This window comes from Cylas formicarius, unplaced genomic scaffold (genome assembly GCF_029955315.1).
Source record: "Cylas formicarius isolate icCylForm1 unplaced genomic scaffold, icCylForm1.1 PGA_scaffold_2__14_contigs__length_35257938, whole genome shotgun sequence".
NCBI lineage: Eukaryota > Metazoa > Arthropoda > Insecta > Coleoptera > Brentidae > Cylas > Cylas formicarius.
In genome coordinates, this window is record NW_026844319.1 from 25,532,718 (window position 1) to 25,549,376 (window position 16,659).

At 35.5% G+C, this 16,659-nt stretch overlaps 1 long non-coding RNA gene across 1 annotated transcript; it reads right to left on the reverse strand.

Moving 5' to 3' along the window:
- Positions 1-11,976: 11,976 nt before the first annotated feature.
- Positions 11,977-13,983, reverse strand: LOC132698321 (uncharacterized). Its single transcript, XR_009618357.1, has 3 exons — positions 13,450-13,983; positions 12,857-13,403; positions 11,977-12,806 (listed from the first exon to the last, which is right to left on the reverse strand). It is a non-coding gene; the product is annotated as an uncharacterized LOC132698321 (long non-coding RNA).
- Between the last annotated feature and the right edge of the window lie 2,676 nt (positions 13,984-16,659).

A 16,659-nucleotide genomic window follows, 5' to 3' on the forward strand; every position in this document is an offset into this window, starting at 1 on the left:
TTGTTAAGGATCGACATACAATAGAAGTAAAGCTATTTAGGTATATATCTAAACGAATAAAAGGGTTGCTTTCATTTAGACCGCGCTGCGTGAAGCAGATAGGTTTGGCAACGCCGTCGTTCTTCTCATTTCCCTCAAAGTTTTGGCAGCAATTAGGGCTCAGTAATTAAGAAGATCGTCTCGACACCGAGTCGACTGGTATTTCAATCTGGCCGATTCCCGCGCGAAAACGAGTTAAAAACGCATCGAAAAAAGTGTCGATCGTCATGTATTGTGAGGGGATGGTGGGGGTGGGTTTTCCGTTCCTCTCTGCCCACCGCCGGTATCGTTATATCATCGATTTTATTTTTAATACATGCCGTTCTAACAATGGCGCGCGGGGGAGAGGCGGACATGTTGTATGAGGGTGATGTGTGTAGGGGGTTCGGCATATCCGAGGGTTTCGTGGGGGGTCGGGCGGGGGTTCTCATGTGTGTTTTTGTATTTTTCGTTTATTGTGTGTCGTTGGTTGTTACCCGGATCCACTTTTTGAGGATAAACAGTAGAACGGAATTTGATAAGGGCGTGTTTATCGTATTCAATAAAAATTGAATTTATTTTTTGATATAAGTTACCTATCCAATAATAGTAAGTTAATAAAAGGAACAAAAATCGCAGATTTGGGTCACGCGTCCCTATAATTCTTTCTTTAAATAGCTCTCATAAAAATAAGTCGGAACATCTGTTAAATGCAGTACTCTTTGAAGCTTAGAAAAAGATGAACCAATTGTGTAAGGAACTGAGAGTAACATACAGAGTGTCCGTAAAAGTTGCCCCCAGTTCTTGACAGCCGAATATAACGATCGAACGCGACTTACCTCAATCGAGAATTTTATTATTATAGATGATAGTTGATTTTAGCAGTAGTTTCGGCGATATCAAGAATTAAATAATTTGAAGTGGGAATTTAATACTGATAAAAAGTATTAAAAGAAAAGTATTAGTATTACTAAAGCGATAATATCTACAGGGTGCGTACGACATTTGAGGACAAATTATTATTAAAATTTATTTATTTACATTTATTGCAGAAATGATTATAATTCCATGTACTTTTTACATAACGTTAATTGACTCTTACACCATCTAATTATTCAATAAAATTTCCATTAGCGGCAATAATGGACAAAATCCGAGATCGGAAACGACTGCATGGCGGAATCCAATGCTCTTTCTTCATGTTCATCATTATCGTCGTTACAACATCCTTCAGCGATGAAATAGTGTTATGGGGATGTTTATTGGTTTCAAGTGCGCCCCATACGTAATAATTAAGGGGATTAAAATCTGGGGAGCTAGGTGGCCATAAATTTGGGGTGATAAAAACTTTCGGCCATCCAATCTTGTGTCTGATTCCGAGTTTGTGTTGACATAAACTGCCCTCTGCGCATAATCTAGGCGGCAGTTTTCGACGGATTAGACGGACTGGACCCTTAGAGACATTAAGGTCCCTCGCAATGGCTCTTATGGATTCTGAAGAGATTTCGTGAGCAACATCTTGCACTTATTGGACAAATTGTACATTTCTAGTAGTCTCCGAACGTTCCTCGTCTCTTTTACGTTTTGCAATAGTTTCTACATCGCCAGTTGATGCTTTCAATTCACGACTAACCTAATGTGCAAATGATAAGGCGCAGTTGAGAAAATTGGAGATTTATATCATTAAATATCACTATCTTTAAATCATTAAATATTTACACTTTACAGGTACACAACTTGTTTATTTAAAACAGGTCTTACTTACTGGCCTAAAACTTAATGAAACAAAAGTACCCTATCCCAGGTGACTCCCATCAAATTTTATCAAGCCGAAATCACATCTACAAAAACAAATGTTTTTGCATCGTTTGTTGTTATATAGATGTGGTGCAACTGATCAAAATTATATGGGACATTATTTCGCAACCGTTATTAAAAAGGGGGCACTTTGCAAAATTCGGTCCCATTTTTTATACGGAATATTTTGAATAATCAAATTTTCATCGTCGAAAAAATTGTTTTGATCCGACATCCCATTCGTTTTCACACGTGTCTCATTTTGTGTATCATTCGTCAATTGGAACGATGGTTCCGCGCACATCGGGCAGCGAATGCAATTTTTTTAAAAGCTGTAATAGCCAAATTTTCATCACGTTATTATAAATTTTGACAACCGCCAAAAAATAAAAAAAAAACGGCTACAAATTGGAACAAAGTATTGCTGATTTTTTGAAAAATTATAAACTTTACTTAGTTAGAAATTATTTGAAGTTAAAACTCTAAAAACGCTAAAAAATTGCAAGAAATAGACGAAAACCAATTCGATAAATTCGAGTGATTTTCCCAAAAAATGTCTAGAGAATACTGAGCAGGAAACTTTTCCGCAGTTTGACAAATGACAAATAATGAAACGTTTTCGTTTAGTGCGTTCCGAATAAGTTGATAGGAGAAAATTTTTGCCACGGTTTTCCGCCACACTCTGTTTATTTTTCCGACGTTTACCAAAAATATAGTAGTCAGATCACATTCGAGCAAAACCAACTCGAAAATCCAAAAAATACACGCAAACGCTAACGAACCGACATGTAAAACATGTCTACTTGTCCGACATTTGATATTCTCCTGTCGTTTGTCTTTTGAAATACGGGAGACAAAAAAGAAAAAGGCAAATTGGTGAGAATTTTACCGTGCACGAATTGCGAAATACGTGTGTCGCTACGATTTGGTTTTGTCTGGAGTTTGGCATGGCGCTTCTATTTTCTTAAGCCGGCTACACACGATCCGGCAGGCCTGTCAGTTCGAACTGAACAGTCCGTCTGGAGATCGGTTGCCTGATGGACTGACCACCCTCCACACGTTCAGGCGCAAATGAAATATCAGTCTCAATCATCATCATGGCCTTTACTGACGACGACGCGTTAGCACTTCTCGGCTTAGTAGTTGCTTTGGGTAAAAAGAAATTAAAAAAAACGTACGGGATGGTGTAAATATTAGTTTTGAATTTTCTCCGTCCGCCTGAACAGTCTTAACTGACAGTTCGACCGGAACATTACATGTTCAGGCGGGCTGTTCAGTTCGAATTGACAGGAATGCCGGATCGTGTGCAGCAGCCTTTAGATCAACAGCAACTTAAATTTTTGTTAAGGACGCCATATTAGCTTTTTCTTGTTTTCCTGTATAACCTATTTCAAATTATGTAATAAAAGTGACCAACTAATTCCACAAACACGCGACTAAATTGTTTTAATTTGTCAACATCTGTAGTTGAAAATGGACTTTGCTAATGCAGAAAACGAAAATGCAATACAATCTTATTATAAAAACGATAAAAACTTTTTAAAGACAAATTTATCTAAACAATTCTCCATAAAAAGGACAATCTCATAGAACTTTGTTAAAATTATCGGACAGAAACTTCGCTGCACTTGGTTTATTTAGGAAACTTCTCCAAAATGACGTAGTGAAAATTGCTTTATGTTGTGTTTAATATTTCATATTTTTGGAAGGGTTCGTCTAACACAAAACGTCATAAACGAGAAAATTTAAAATTCTATATAGCTAGAAAATTAAAGTTGATTAAAGTTTAACTTTCAGTTTTTCCGAACACATTTGACTAGTTACTGTAGACGACAAAATGTCGTTAAAGGTATTGGTTAAACTTAAAATAATGATTATTGTTAACTGTCTCTTTCAAAAAAGGGGACATTTGCATTTTAGAAAGACAAACCATTAAATGGCTTAACTAAATGTATAATTAAAATATACTGGACAAAACAAACAAATTACATCACCTATCCTTAGGTTAGTGTAACGTAATTTGAAAAACCTACCTTAATTTATATTAAAAGTCTTTCTTTTCGTTAACTTAATTTTGTTATATTTTGTAAATAGAATTAAAGTAAATTTCTTTTTCCTGCATTGCATTGTTTTATTTACGTAAATAAAGGTCAATGCCCAATTTACAGATAGGTTTAGTAAAGTAATTTTTGGTTGCTACAGCGAGAACAATACACGTAGGCTAGTGCCCTGTATATGTCAACGCAAAGGTCAATCAACCGTGGTAGAGTAAGAATTCTATGAAATAACCGTAAATAGTTTTAAGGTAAATGAGACTGAAAAAATTTAGTGTTTAGGTAATATTCTTGAAATATGGAATTTTATTTTTGAAAAAATACAACATGAATTTTAGAAAAAAGTAAGAATATTTGAGCTGAAATAAAATCTGTACTTCCATCCTTCTTTTTCAAAATTTAACATAATATTATCGGCATTAATTTGACCCCTCAAATTTTCCTAAATTTTAACTCTTTGTGAACTTCAGGGTCATCCGAAGAACTGACTTATTTACCAGAAAAGGATTATTATTACAATAAATAATACATGTGAAATTAATTCAAGGCAATGTTGTGCAAAATAGTTAAAAGCGACAATTGCCATTCGATGCCAACGCCAGTGTATTCGAGAAATAAATCTTTCCAGAACTCTCAATAAAATGCGGTGTCTGCCATTTACCGATAAAATTATACAACTGAAAAAACTCTACAAAAACGCAAGTTTATGGGTCTTTATGTTCAAATATTTGACATCTCTGAAAGATTTTCCCAAAATTTTTAACTAAGCCTCGAGGACTTTAAGTCAACGGCATTTCGCGCAATAAAACTATCAACGCCAAATTACCGCAAAACTATCCAATATAATCGGAAAGCCAAAAACCATCAAATTTAAAATAAAATATAAAACAATGTCCCCTAATTGTTTGCAGAAATCGATGAGATTATTAAATTTAACATTAATCCAATTTGTTGTTTTTTTTATGATTGAGATTTGATAGAAGTTTATATTTAATTTCTTAATGGAAGAGAGCAACATAAATTTGCAATGAGAGGCAGGCAAAGGGTTATATATTGGTAAAGTACGGATAAATTGGCATGATAGTTTATTTCATTCCATTCTCTAGACTTTGGAGAAACAAGAACGAGCACATGCCTTTCTGAACAGACCCAAAAAGACATTAATTTTGTTTTCGTTCCCCTTCTATATGAAATAAAAACCGAACACAATACCAAGTCATTAAGAAAGCAGCCGTCCCATCCGTCTCTATATACCTGAAAAGAGAACACCGCCGCGCGGAAGTTGACCGGGAAACAGGACGTCTTTGAATAGGGGTGAATCTGTCCCGGGTGCGTTGGATTCAAGACAACCTTGCGTCATATGCAAAGCAGCAGGTATACGACGGAGAAGGGTTGAAAACTGGCCGGGTGGTGTGTTCTCATGTACAGCGGCGGCTCATCGACGGGATAGAGCATTGGTTCAATGTTACTCCATTCTAAGTTTCGTTTGTCTGTTAGAGTAACGTTTGGTTTAATTGCTGATCTATTTTTCTAACATTATTTTTAGCAACATCCAATATTATTTTTCTAAATAATGTTGGATATCACAGGTCTAGAGTATATCAAAGCAAAATAATTGAAGAAATTAAACCCACCTTACTCATTTGCTTCATATTAAAACCCACTTCACTTAGCCACCGTTTACTATTCTGTTATGGTCTGTTCATAGATATAAGAAAGTGACCAATTGCTTTTGAATTTGATTTTCCAAGGATGGTCATCATCATACAATGGAACAAGATTATTATATAAAATTTCGGAATTTAAATTCAGGTAAAATTGTGGTCCGTAATAGAAAATAATTTTATACCTATCTGTGTTTATTATTCTTTGGTTTGGTATACTACTTAGTTTAAGTTTATTAGTAAATCGTGTGCGAATTATGCAAAATATATGCGAGTCTAGTGTATCTCAGGAGATGCTACCGCCCAAATGTAGAAAACACTATTCTATTGAGACTAAGGAAGTTATAAACAATGTTTATTTGACTCTCATTGAACGTGGTGCCAGCAAGCAAGTATCTTTAGAAGAAACGGCCACATTGACGAAAATTCCAACATCAACTGTATGGAAAATTGTGAATAATCCCATTTCAGCGAGGAAAAAAAGAAGCGATGCAGATATTTTCTCGAGTGTAGATGAAAGTGATCAAGATATAATACGGCGTAAAATTTACCAGTTATACGAGTAACAAAGGTCAATTATTTACTTGGATGAAACCTGGTTCGACACTTATGATACCCCGGAAAAGGGTTGGGTTGACTCAACTGATAAGTGTTAAACAAACGCGCCATAAAAAAGAGGTAAAAGAATAACTATTTTGCATGCTGTCTCTAAAGATAGTTGGATTCCAAATGGACTTTCTCTGTCTGCGAAAAATATTAAAGATTGTCCTCTGGATTACCATGAACACACCACCGCTGATTTATTTGAAAGTTGGTTTAAAAACAAACTAGTTTCAAACATTCCTCCTAATAGCATCATTGTAATGGACAATGCAAGTTATCACAGTAGACAGTTGACTAAAACCCCTTCCTCATGTGACACAAAAGAAACAATCCAAAACTACAAGTATAATAACGACATATATTTTCAAGAAGATTAGACCAAAAAGTAATTAACTGAGGTCCTACAAAGCTTGAACCTGCAAAAGGAATATGTCTGTGATAATTATGCAAAAAATCAAGGGCGTACATCCATACCTTACCACGGTATATTTAATCCCATTGAACAGGTTTGGCACCAACTGAAATCTGCCATTTGTCGTAACAATGTTTTTCCTCGTGTTCACTCCAATGTCCTCAAACTTATAAAAAACGAAGTTTTTAACATCCCTCCACAAAGTTGGGCAAATTCTGTTCAACGTATAGAAAAAGCAGAACAATCGTATATTCATATTGCAAATAATATAGAACAAATAATAATTAGAACAGGCGATGATAGCGTTAGTGATACTGATACATTATCTGAATAATTTTAAGTAATTTAAGTAGGTAATAAAAATAATTTGTAATTTTATTTTAGATTGAAACATAAATACATAAATAAATATTGTTTAGTATCTATCCTAACAAAACCCCAAATAATTAAATTCTAAGCAAAGTACGGACCTGTTCGGCCATATTTCATTCATACAGCTTGCCCGCGTCTTTCCTTAATTCGTATCAGTAAGTCACCGTCTTTTATCTATGAACAGACTTTACCGTTTCGGCTGTAGTCCGTGAATTTGCTTTATTTTATTTCATTATTGAAAAGTTATATAATTTGTTTTATTATATGCGTCCTGCTTAAGTAACATTATTTGCAAGACGGCTGCCGCCTTCGCTTAAACAGTTGTTGTGGCATTAGTTGTTCTTAACCATGCTGTTCATACTGTTTCGAATAATACACAATATATGATGAACATTTTTGTTGGTATTTTGTAATGGAAGGTTTATACTTTTTCTATGAACATTAGTATTAGTCTACATTACTTCAAAACAGCACGAAAATATTCATCATCAAAACTGACAATCGTCAAAGGCTAAAATCCACCGAAAACATCAGACCACTTCTATAATCGTAGCTAGAGCTAAACTAAACTGATGTCTTAAAGTTACATTTAACCATTGCTCAACAAGCCGCTTTGGTGGACTGGAAAAAATTATGTAAGGATTCATACTGCTCAAAGTTTGTACCACCCACAATCCTTTTTATTATTCCATGTGATGATGAAGGACTAACTAAAGTTTTAATATTTATTATTTTTTGAGCTAAATATTATTATTAAAATTGTGAAGCAACTAATGAAAACAACAAAATCAGTCCTTAAAATTTATGCTAGTGACGATCGCTTTCAATGATTTAGTTTATGTTTGTTCGAGGTTTTCCATAAATCTGTCTCTTCTTCTCCAAATGACCCACATGATACCGCAAAAGTAAATACGCAATTATAAAATAAGTCAAAATTTTAATCAAAAATCCCTCTAGAGAAAATCTTGTCCTTCTGTCCACAGGCCTACAGTGAATGTGTCGAGAACTGTAAAAAATAACTCCTCTGGAGTATCAAGGGCGTAACCAACCTAAAAAGCTAAAAGCTAAACTTAATTAGACATAGATTTCGTGTATTTTTTATATTGTCTATATTTTCAACTCAAGGTTAACTAATATAAACAAAGTAAAAACGCATAAGGTGTTTACACCATCATCGTCAGCTAGAAACCAGGGAATGAAAGCAAATAGTTGGAGAATGGCACGCAAGCTCACCTGCATTAAAAGCCAAACATTTCTGGAAAATTGGAACTTATTTCTTTTTTTTTTGAGGCATTTCCACCCACCAAACCGAAACCACATTCCAATAATTTCTAGCTCAAGATGGTGAGCAGCTTTTATGCGTTTCTGATCAGGGTAGGATGCGAAACGTATTAGAATGGTGTGGAGGAAGACTATGTTGTTTAACGTCTCTAAATTTGGTGATTTCTTATTTATTTTTGTGGTGTGCCCTTTCCACGCATTCGATCTTCCCAAATCGGTTCATCAAGGGAAATAAATAAAATACGTAAAATGAATATACGAGAGAGTTGAGCAGTGCGCTGGGTGGTCCGCCGCTGGTTTGTCGCTTTGAAATGCAGGTAGGCAGTTTAACGAACGGATTGTGCCGGAAAAAATGATAAATCGCCGAGTTCATTTGAATATAATTCAGAGCAACGGCGGAGAGAGCAGCAGCAGCAGCAGCCGTATAGCAAAGGACCCTCCTCGCGCGCAGAGATCAGGATAAAAGAGAGCCATGTGTATGACTATTTCGCTCGTATTCAAATGAGGCTTATTGAAAAATTGCCGGAAGAGACAGCACGGGGTGCACCTCCGATTTGCATAATACGCTTGTATTGTGTCACGTATATGTGCGTGCGTGCATTTTTGTTGTTTCGCCAAGCTGAATCGCACGAACGAAAGGTTTGCAAGATTTTCGGTTAGGTTAAAATCAGTCGCCCAATATTTTAGCGCTCGCAAAAGTGAAAATAATCGGCGAAGCGTCTTATAAACGGACCCTCTGTTGATTTTCGCCGTTTATTGTAGTGCCGAAAAACACTTCGAAATTTTAATATATGTTCGTGGTATATTATGCAACAAGTGCGATAAACTTCATTTGACTCACGAGTTTATTCACTTTTTCTAGTTTTTGAGTCCATTTTCCCAAAAGAACACGAATACATTCACTGACATGACCGTCAGAATCGACAAACGTCAAAATTAAAGGCGTCCTCCTAAACCGGTGCGGTGAAATCCCGGAACTGTCCGAAGTGGTTCGGATCCGTAGGAAACGAAACTGACGTGGTAAAGTGACGCTTCCCGCACGCGAGATCAGTGTGTAATTGGGTATTTTACAGACGAGAGTAGAAAAAAATAATCACAGAATATCAGTGGTTATCCGCAACTGTAACACCGATTTATAAAAAGGGTGATAAGCTCCACGTTTTATATTAAGGCCGTATCAGCCTAGTGTGTATTATATGTAAAGTTCTTGAACGCCTTATAGTAAATCGGCTGTTATCGTTTTTGATCGACTGCCATATTACGCCTACATCGCAGCATGGCCTTGTTGCCGGCAGATCAGTCATATCAAATACATGGACATGCTTGAATCAGTGGACATTATCTCTTGACTCAGGTGACCCGGTGGATATTATTTACCTTGACTTCAGCAAATCGACGCTGGTTATTCAAACTTGTAAAGGTCAGAGTGGGGGGTAAACTGCTAGAGTGGATAGCGGCATTTTTAAGTCACCGGTCGTTCAGAGTTCGAATTGGTAATGCTTTTTCACTGCCACAAAACGTGCCTAGTGGTGTTCCCCAGGGATAGGTGCTGCAACCAGTGCAATTCTTAGTGTATACCGTGGATTTGCTCTCCAGCATTGATTCTCATGTGAGCGCGTATGCTGATGACACTAAATTATTTGAAAATCGTTCAACACATGCGGACGTATTGCAGAGAGACTTGAATACTATTTCCTAGTGGTGTTCTACTTGGCTATTGCGGCTGAATGCTCAAAAGTGCTCTGTGCTGCATGTTGGCAAGAACAATCCCGGTTTGAACTATTATATCAATGGAAACTTTGTGCCAAGTGTCGATTCTCAGTTGAACCTAGGTGTGACAGTAACTAATGATCTTGCGTGCTCTGTACATGTATCAAATATTGCAAAGAAAGCAAACTGCGCGTTACTTTTGTTAAAAAAGACTTTTAAAAATCCTAGTTCTCGCATCGCTTACAGACTTTTTACCACTTACATTCGCCCCATCCTGCAATTTGCTTCCCCAGTCTGGAACCCATGGCTATTGCGTGACTGTGATGTTTTGCAACCAGCCGCTACGCGCTGGTCACCACAACTTAAGCATACATCTTACGATGACCATCTCAAAATACTTAGTCTCCCAATATTAAGTCAGCGTCGGCTGCGAGGGGCTGCACACAGTTACCATCGTACGGGGTATCCCAGAAGTCTCTTACAGCGCCTATCTTCCTTATCATCGATTTACGACAAAATTTCATGTTAGGTACCTTCATGTTTCTTTATACCTGTTTTCAATGGTTCCTTCAATATCTTGATTACTTTCAAATATGTAACATTATTTTGAACACTGCGCTTTTTAAACGTTTTTAACTAGTGGAAATCGCCCATATAATGCAAGATTCATCCCTTAACAACAAATTACAGCATTTTCAAAGCTGCAGATCTTCGTTTTTTGATATACGATCCCTATATAATATTGTATGGTATGATGCATAATTTAGTTTAATCGATTGTTTGCCTTTGCCAAAACCTACTCTCAACAGTTCCCATTTCATGTTTTCTATCCAATCAATGAAACTAACCAAAATTCGAAGTAGTCGATTTTGACTAAGTTGACTAAGTTTGTCTGAGTTTTAATTTTCTTTACAAAAAAGTTAAAGGACTCTGGAACTGGCCAGATTTGTGGCCCTTGGATTTTCTACTCCGAGGCTGCATACAATAACCAGGTCTGTACAAACTAGGAGTTATCGAATTGTGTTGATGCAGGTCGAAGATCCGTTATGCTGATATGACTAGACACAGTTGATTTAAGGAACTTGGGAAGCTTTGTAAGCTTCGGGTATAAGGCGTAAGCCTCTAGATTGGATCAGGAGTTTTTTAGAAGATCGTTCTCAATTTGTATCCCTTAGAGAATAAAAAATGTAAATTCAGCTAGTCAATGTATAGAGATGGGTGTCCCTCAAGACTTCAGTTTTAGGCCTTGTACTCTTCATATTATATGTAAATTGTGTCTTGACAATTTTACCTGATATATTTTGGTGTTGTAGTATAGAAATGACGATGACCTCTCAGAGAAGTGCTGTGGGGTACTCGATAGATTGATGACATGTACGCAACGCAAGTAAAACCCAAACTATAAGGTTTCATAATTATTAGAAACAATGTGATAATTTTAACATCTGTTTAGGTAATGAACCTATCGTAAATAGAGATACTGTGAGGTTTCTAGGATTGAGTTTGGATGAATGTATAAATTGGAAGTCACATTCTGATACTCTTATTTCAACTATAAATAGTGTAAATGATCTTTTTATAAATCTTAGTGAGATTTTAAGTAGGCAACAGTTGCTTAATTTACACTAGGAGAAGGTGGAGTCCCGATTACGTTGTGGCCCAAAAACGTATATTAAAGAGTATTGCGCATATTCCCAAGTTTACATCTTGTAGCGATTTATTTGCCCAGTACAAAATTCTCACATTGGAGAGTCTATTGATTTTTGTTTTGTATTGTATATAACAATTTATCGAATTTTAAGTTAGTGGTATTCGTATTTTTAACAATCTGCTTTTGGAGCTAAAAAAACGATTAAAAATATTTTTATTATCCAAAAAATTTTATATAGTCAATTTTTTTGAGTAAATGTTTTTTGGTTGTCTATGTATATTGTACTTGTTATGTATTTTGACTATTCCTATACAATGTTGTAGTTATCTTCGGGAAAATAAATATTATTATTATTATTATTATTATTATTATTATTATTATTATTATTATTATCCTGGATCCTCACTGCGGGCAGTGAGGATCCAGCACTCTCTGATCATTCCGCTGTTTTTATGGAATTACACTTTGATGTTTCCTCTGTGCACGATGACCATATTCAATTCAGACCAATTACCCAGGCGGGTCTGAATAACCTCTGCACAAGTTTTGAGAGCACCGATTGGGAACCTTTTATTAATACTAACGCCGATCCGACCAACTCAACAAAAGAACTGCTTCATATCTTCACCGCCAATATCCAGAATCACTTTAAAGTCGTAAAGCGCAGTAATTCCTTCCGTTCCCCCGTGGTCTGGTTCAATCGTGACCTCAAACTTATGAGGGATCACGTGATGCTTTTAAAAGCCAAGTGTCGAATATTTTCCCCACGCGACAGTTGGGCTGAGTATAGACTGGCTAATGCTAACTACAAAAGAATGATCAAAGAAACAAAATCCAAGGCATATGCCAATTTTATAACTAGAGCCAGCAACATGAGCAAAAGTTGTTGGACCTTGATTAACCATGAAACTAACCGAGCCTCAAAGGCTATACCCAACTCAATCACACCCAACGAATTTAACTCTTACTTCTCCAAGGTAGTAAATGACCTAGTATCATCCATTGGGAAATCCAGTGACCCATATGTGTACCTTACGAAAACACCCTCTCCGTGTAAATCTTTCTTCTTAAGCCCGGTCTCTGAGAGTGAGATGTATGGCATTATTATGGGTCTAAACAACTCAAGTTCTACCGATTGCTTCGGCTTAAATTCAAAAATATTGAAACACACCATTGAGTACATCGTGGGTCCCCTGGCAGCCATAACGAACGCAGTGTTTTCGAGTGGCGTATTTCCTTCGGATCTAAAACTTTCAAAAATAATTCCCATTCACAAAATAGACGATCAACATACACCAAATAACTTTAGGCCCATTGCAATTACCCCTATATTCGGTAAAGTCATTGAGAAAGCCCTGAAGGCTCGCCTGTCACTGTTTTTTGAGGAAAATAAACTTCTGTGTGAATCGCACTTATGCACTTTGTGAACAGTGTGGTGCGGGGTTTCGATGCTGGCGACGTATCAAAGGCACTTCTGTACGACCTTACGAAAGCGTTTGACTGCGTCGATCACGATGTGCTCTTAAACAAATTAAAATTTTATGGCGTCAGAGGTATCCCTCTAAAGTTAATAAAATCGTATATTAGTAACAGGTTTCAGTATGTCGAGTTTGGTGGAGTGTCGAGTGATGATGCTCTTCCAGTGAGCTGCGGTGTCCCACAGGGCTCGGTTCTTGGGCCGTTGCTCTTCATCATTTATATAAATGATCTGCCATTGTCCGTGCCAGATGCGAATGTCACCTTGTTTGCTGACGACACTGCCATTCTGTTAACAGCTAAGCATCAATGAATGCTTAGTGAAGATGTCAGCGTAGCAACAAATGTTCTCCAGCAATGGTTTTCTGCAAATAACTTAGTCCTCAATAAACAAAAAACTCAAGAACTTACCTTCTCCTGCAGTAAAGTCGACTATCTGTATCAAAATAATATAACCCTCTTGGGATTCGTAATTGACAGGACTCTGTCATGGTCAGGCCAGATTCATGAGGTCTGTGCAACGTTGTCTCGGCGACTGTTCCTACTGAGACATCTCAGCCATTGTCTAACCCCGGCGGCCCTTAGGATAGCCTATTTTGGGCTTTTTCATAGTGTGCTGTCTTATGGCATTGTGCTTTGGGGTGGGGTTGGATATACGGAAAGAGCTTTTCGTTTGCAAAAGAAGGCTGTGCGGGTCCTCTGCGGTGCCAACCCGATTGCCCACTGCAAGCCCATTTTCTCTGACTTCCAGGTTATGACGCTGCCTTCTACTTATATATACCGATCCATCCTGTATATTCACGAAAACGCGGATGTCTATGGGACACTTGGCAATAGACATGAGTATAATACTAGGTATGTTGACATGATCACCCCACCTCACTCCAGACTGACGTCCTCACAAAACAATAAGATTAATGTTAAACTGTATAATGTTCTCCCAAATAATATAAAAAATCTACCAGACAATTTAAAAAGAGAATGAAAAGTTTTTTTACTGATAATCCTTTCTATGATATTAATGAATACTTGGAGTTGATCAAACATACTACACTTGAATAGACCACTGCGTTAGTGTGTTAGTTCTCAAAAATTGTACAACCTTTTATATTATATATATAAATTCTTTTGTATTGTTAACCTTTGACGTACCATTTGTTGTTTTTGTGACGTATCTGAATGGCCAATAAATTCTGTTCTATTCTATTCTATTCTATTATATTATTATTATTATTATTATTATTATTATTATTATTATTATTATTATTATTATTATTATTGTTATGTGAGCCAAAATGTCAAATAGTTGGAACTGCAATGGTTTCGTTTCATTTGTATTTCTTGTTTCTTGTGTTACAATTTTTTTTTCGATTACAATTAGTTTAAAAATTTAATATTTCTGTTTTATTTCATGTTCGAATCGAATTGAATCTTTGTTGTTCGGCCATATTAAGTTATTTAAAAAATTCTGCATTACTTTCTCATTTTCATTTTTAAGATCATTGTTTTTCTGATGCATCAACAATAACAATTCTGTCGTCAATGTTTAAACCTATCATTTTTTATGGTAAATGTTTCATTGATTGTTTTGCGGCGCGTAACAACTAGTGTTATTGTGTGCTAGAATTTATCAAGTAGACAAATTTTCTGCTAATATACTAACAAGTGACCTTTTTCGAAAGGATATTTTTACTATATGCAGCGTCATTATCTTATTGCCTAGTTAAGGGAAATTCCAGTTCCATTTTTTAACCAACAAAATAATCGGCGTCCGTATACAGAGCCTCTTAATAGAGGCGTGTCGGTAAGGAAAGATGTCAATGTATATCTTTTTGTTTTCTTTTTAATCAGTTATACGTTTTTTTTCAATAAATTTTCTGTCAAACCATTATATGGGTCGCTTCGCACTAAGTTTAAGCACCTATCAATGAGTCAATTTTGAATGAATAAAGACTGGCTTTTGAATGGTGAGATTCTCAAAACATCTTTTTGCTTCTATTGAAACACACGTTCATAGGAATTTTTATATAAAATGGTCCAGAAATGCGACTTGAAATTTACTACCATAAAAAATTTACTTTCCCGATTTGGTTAAACAGTTTTTAATTTTAAAATTTTAGTAATTATGCTACATTCAAATATAAATTCAATTTATTTAGTTTCCTAGAGAACAAACTAAAATAGAGGGACTGTTTTCAAAACTAAGTAAGATTTTGGAAAAGGATTTCGGGTTTTAAACCAGTGCCATTTTGCCAACATTTTTTGTATTAATTTCTAGTGAACATTATATAGTAATAAATAAATTAAAAGAGGTTTCGGAGAAAAGGGTTTTAAAAAAATCATAGCTCACAACGTCTAAGTATATCAAAAATCGCTTTTCTGATATAATGTAAGTCAAATACAAAAATTATTCATTAGTTTTGTAGAGTTGAGGAAATGTATTCTCGAAAAATGTAGTAGGTTAGAGAAGTAGAAATAAAGTTATCTTATATTGTTTAATTTGTGTGTTCTTATTAACTATCATTTACCTACTTAAAGTTATTTTGTTACATTATATATCCCTACCTAACAATGAATTTTATACGAAAGTTTAGGGCAGTTGATTATTTACCTATGTGCATTTCATTTATTTATTATTGATATCTGTACGCAGTCAGTATCAAGCAGCCTAAACCGCAAAAATGAATGTGTAACGTTTAAATTTAAATAATTATCCAGCCTAACTGTTCGCTTAAGTACACCCGAAAAACGGAACTAGCAAATTATACGAAATTTGACTGCCAATAGGATTTTTCTTTGTCGAAAATTACCCATGGTTATGGCCCTACACACACGATATTTTGGTTTGGCGCACGATATTATCGTGCGTGGTTAGGTATAAAAGCCCTATATTTAAAATTGGAAAATTATTGTAATTTTCAACCTGGTTCAGTTACGAGCGGTTTTTAAGAACAATTTTGTAAATTTGTTTGCATAAAAAGGCCGATGCTACGATCAAATGGGATAACTATTGTGCTCGAAATTTTTAAATGTGTAGACGCGACTTTTAAAATGAGGATTAAGGTACTGACCAGGTTTTCATTTATATTTTGACACACACCTACAGAGTTTACTAAACGGGATAGCATACTACACATACTACTTTTATTTATAGACGTTTTTTAAATAAAAGTAGTATTTTTTTCCTGAAGGTAGCAATAAAAGCAATTGTTTTGCAAAATTATGAACAATTCTCAATCTGAACACTCACCTTATTCACAGCTGTAAATTTGTATACGAAGGTTTATTTTATTTTTGTTAAATTTTTGCTAGATATCTCAGTCTGATGAATAAAAAATAACATTCTCGGATTTTTTGAACTTGCAGTAATTTGAAATCTTACTAAAAACCAAACTTTATTTTAAAGACGATAGAACAGCACCAAAATTAGCTGACATTTGTTAAAAAGAGGTTTCAATCTGGTTCTACCATTTAATTAAAAACGAACTATTCGAAACGTGGATATTTTAATACGTAAACTTTAATAAATAAGAGATAGCAAATCTTTATACTAATTGAAGTCAGAACCCAAAAAATTGACCCTAATAAATATTTATTTATTTTTTTTTATTTCCTTTGAGC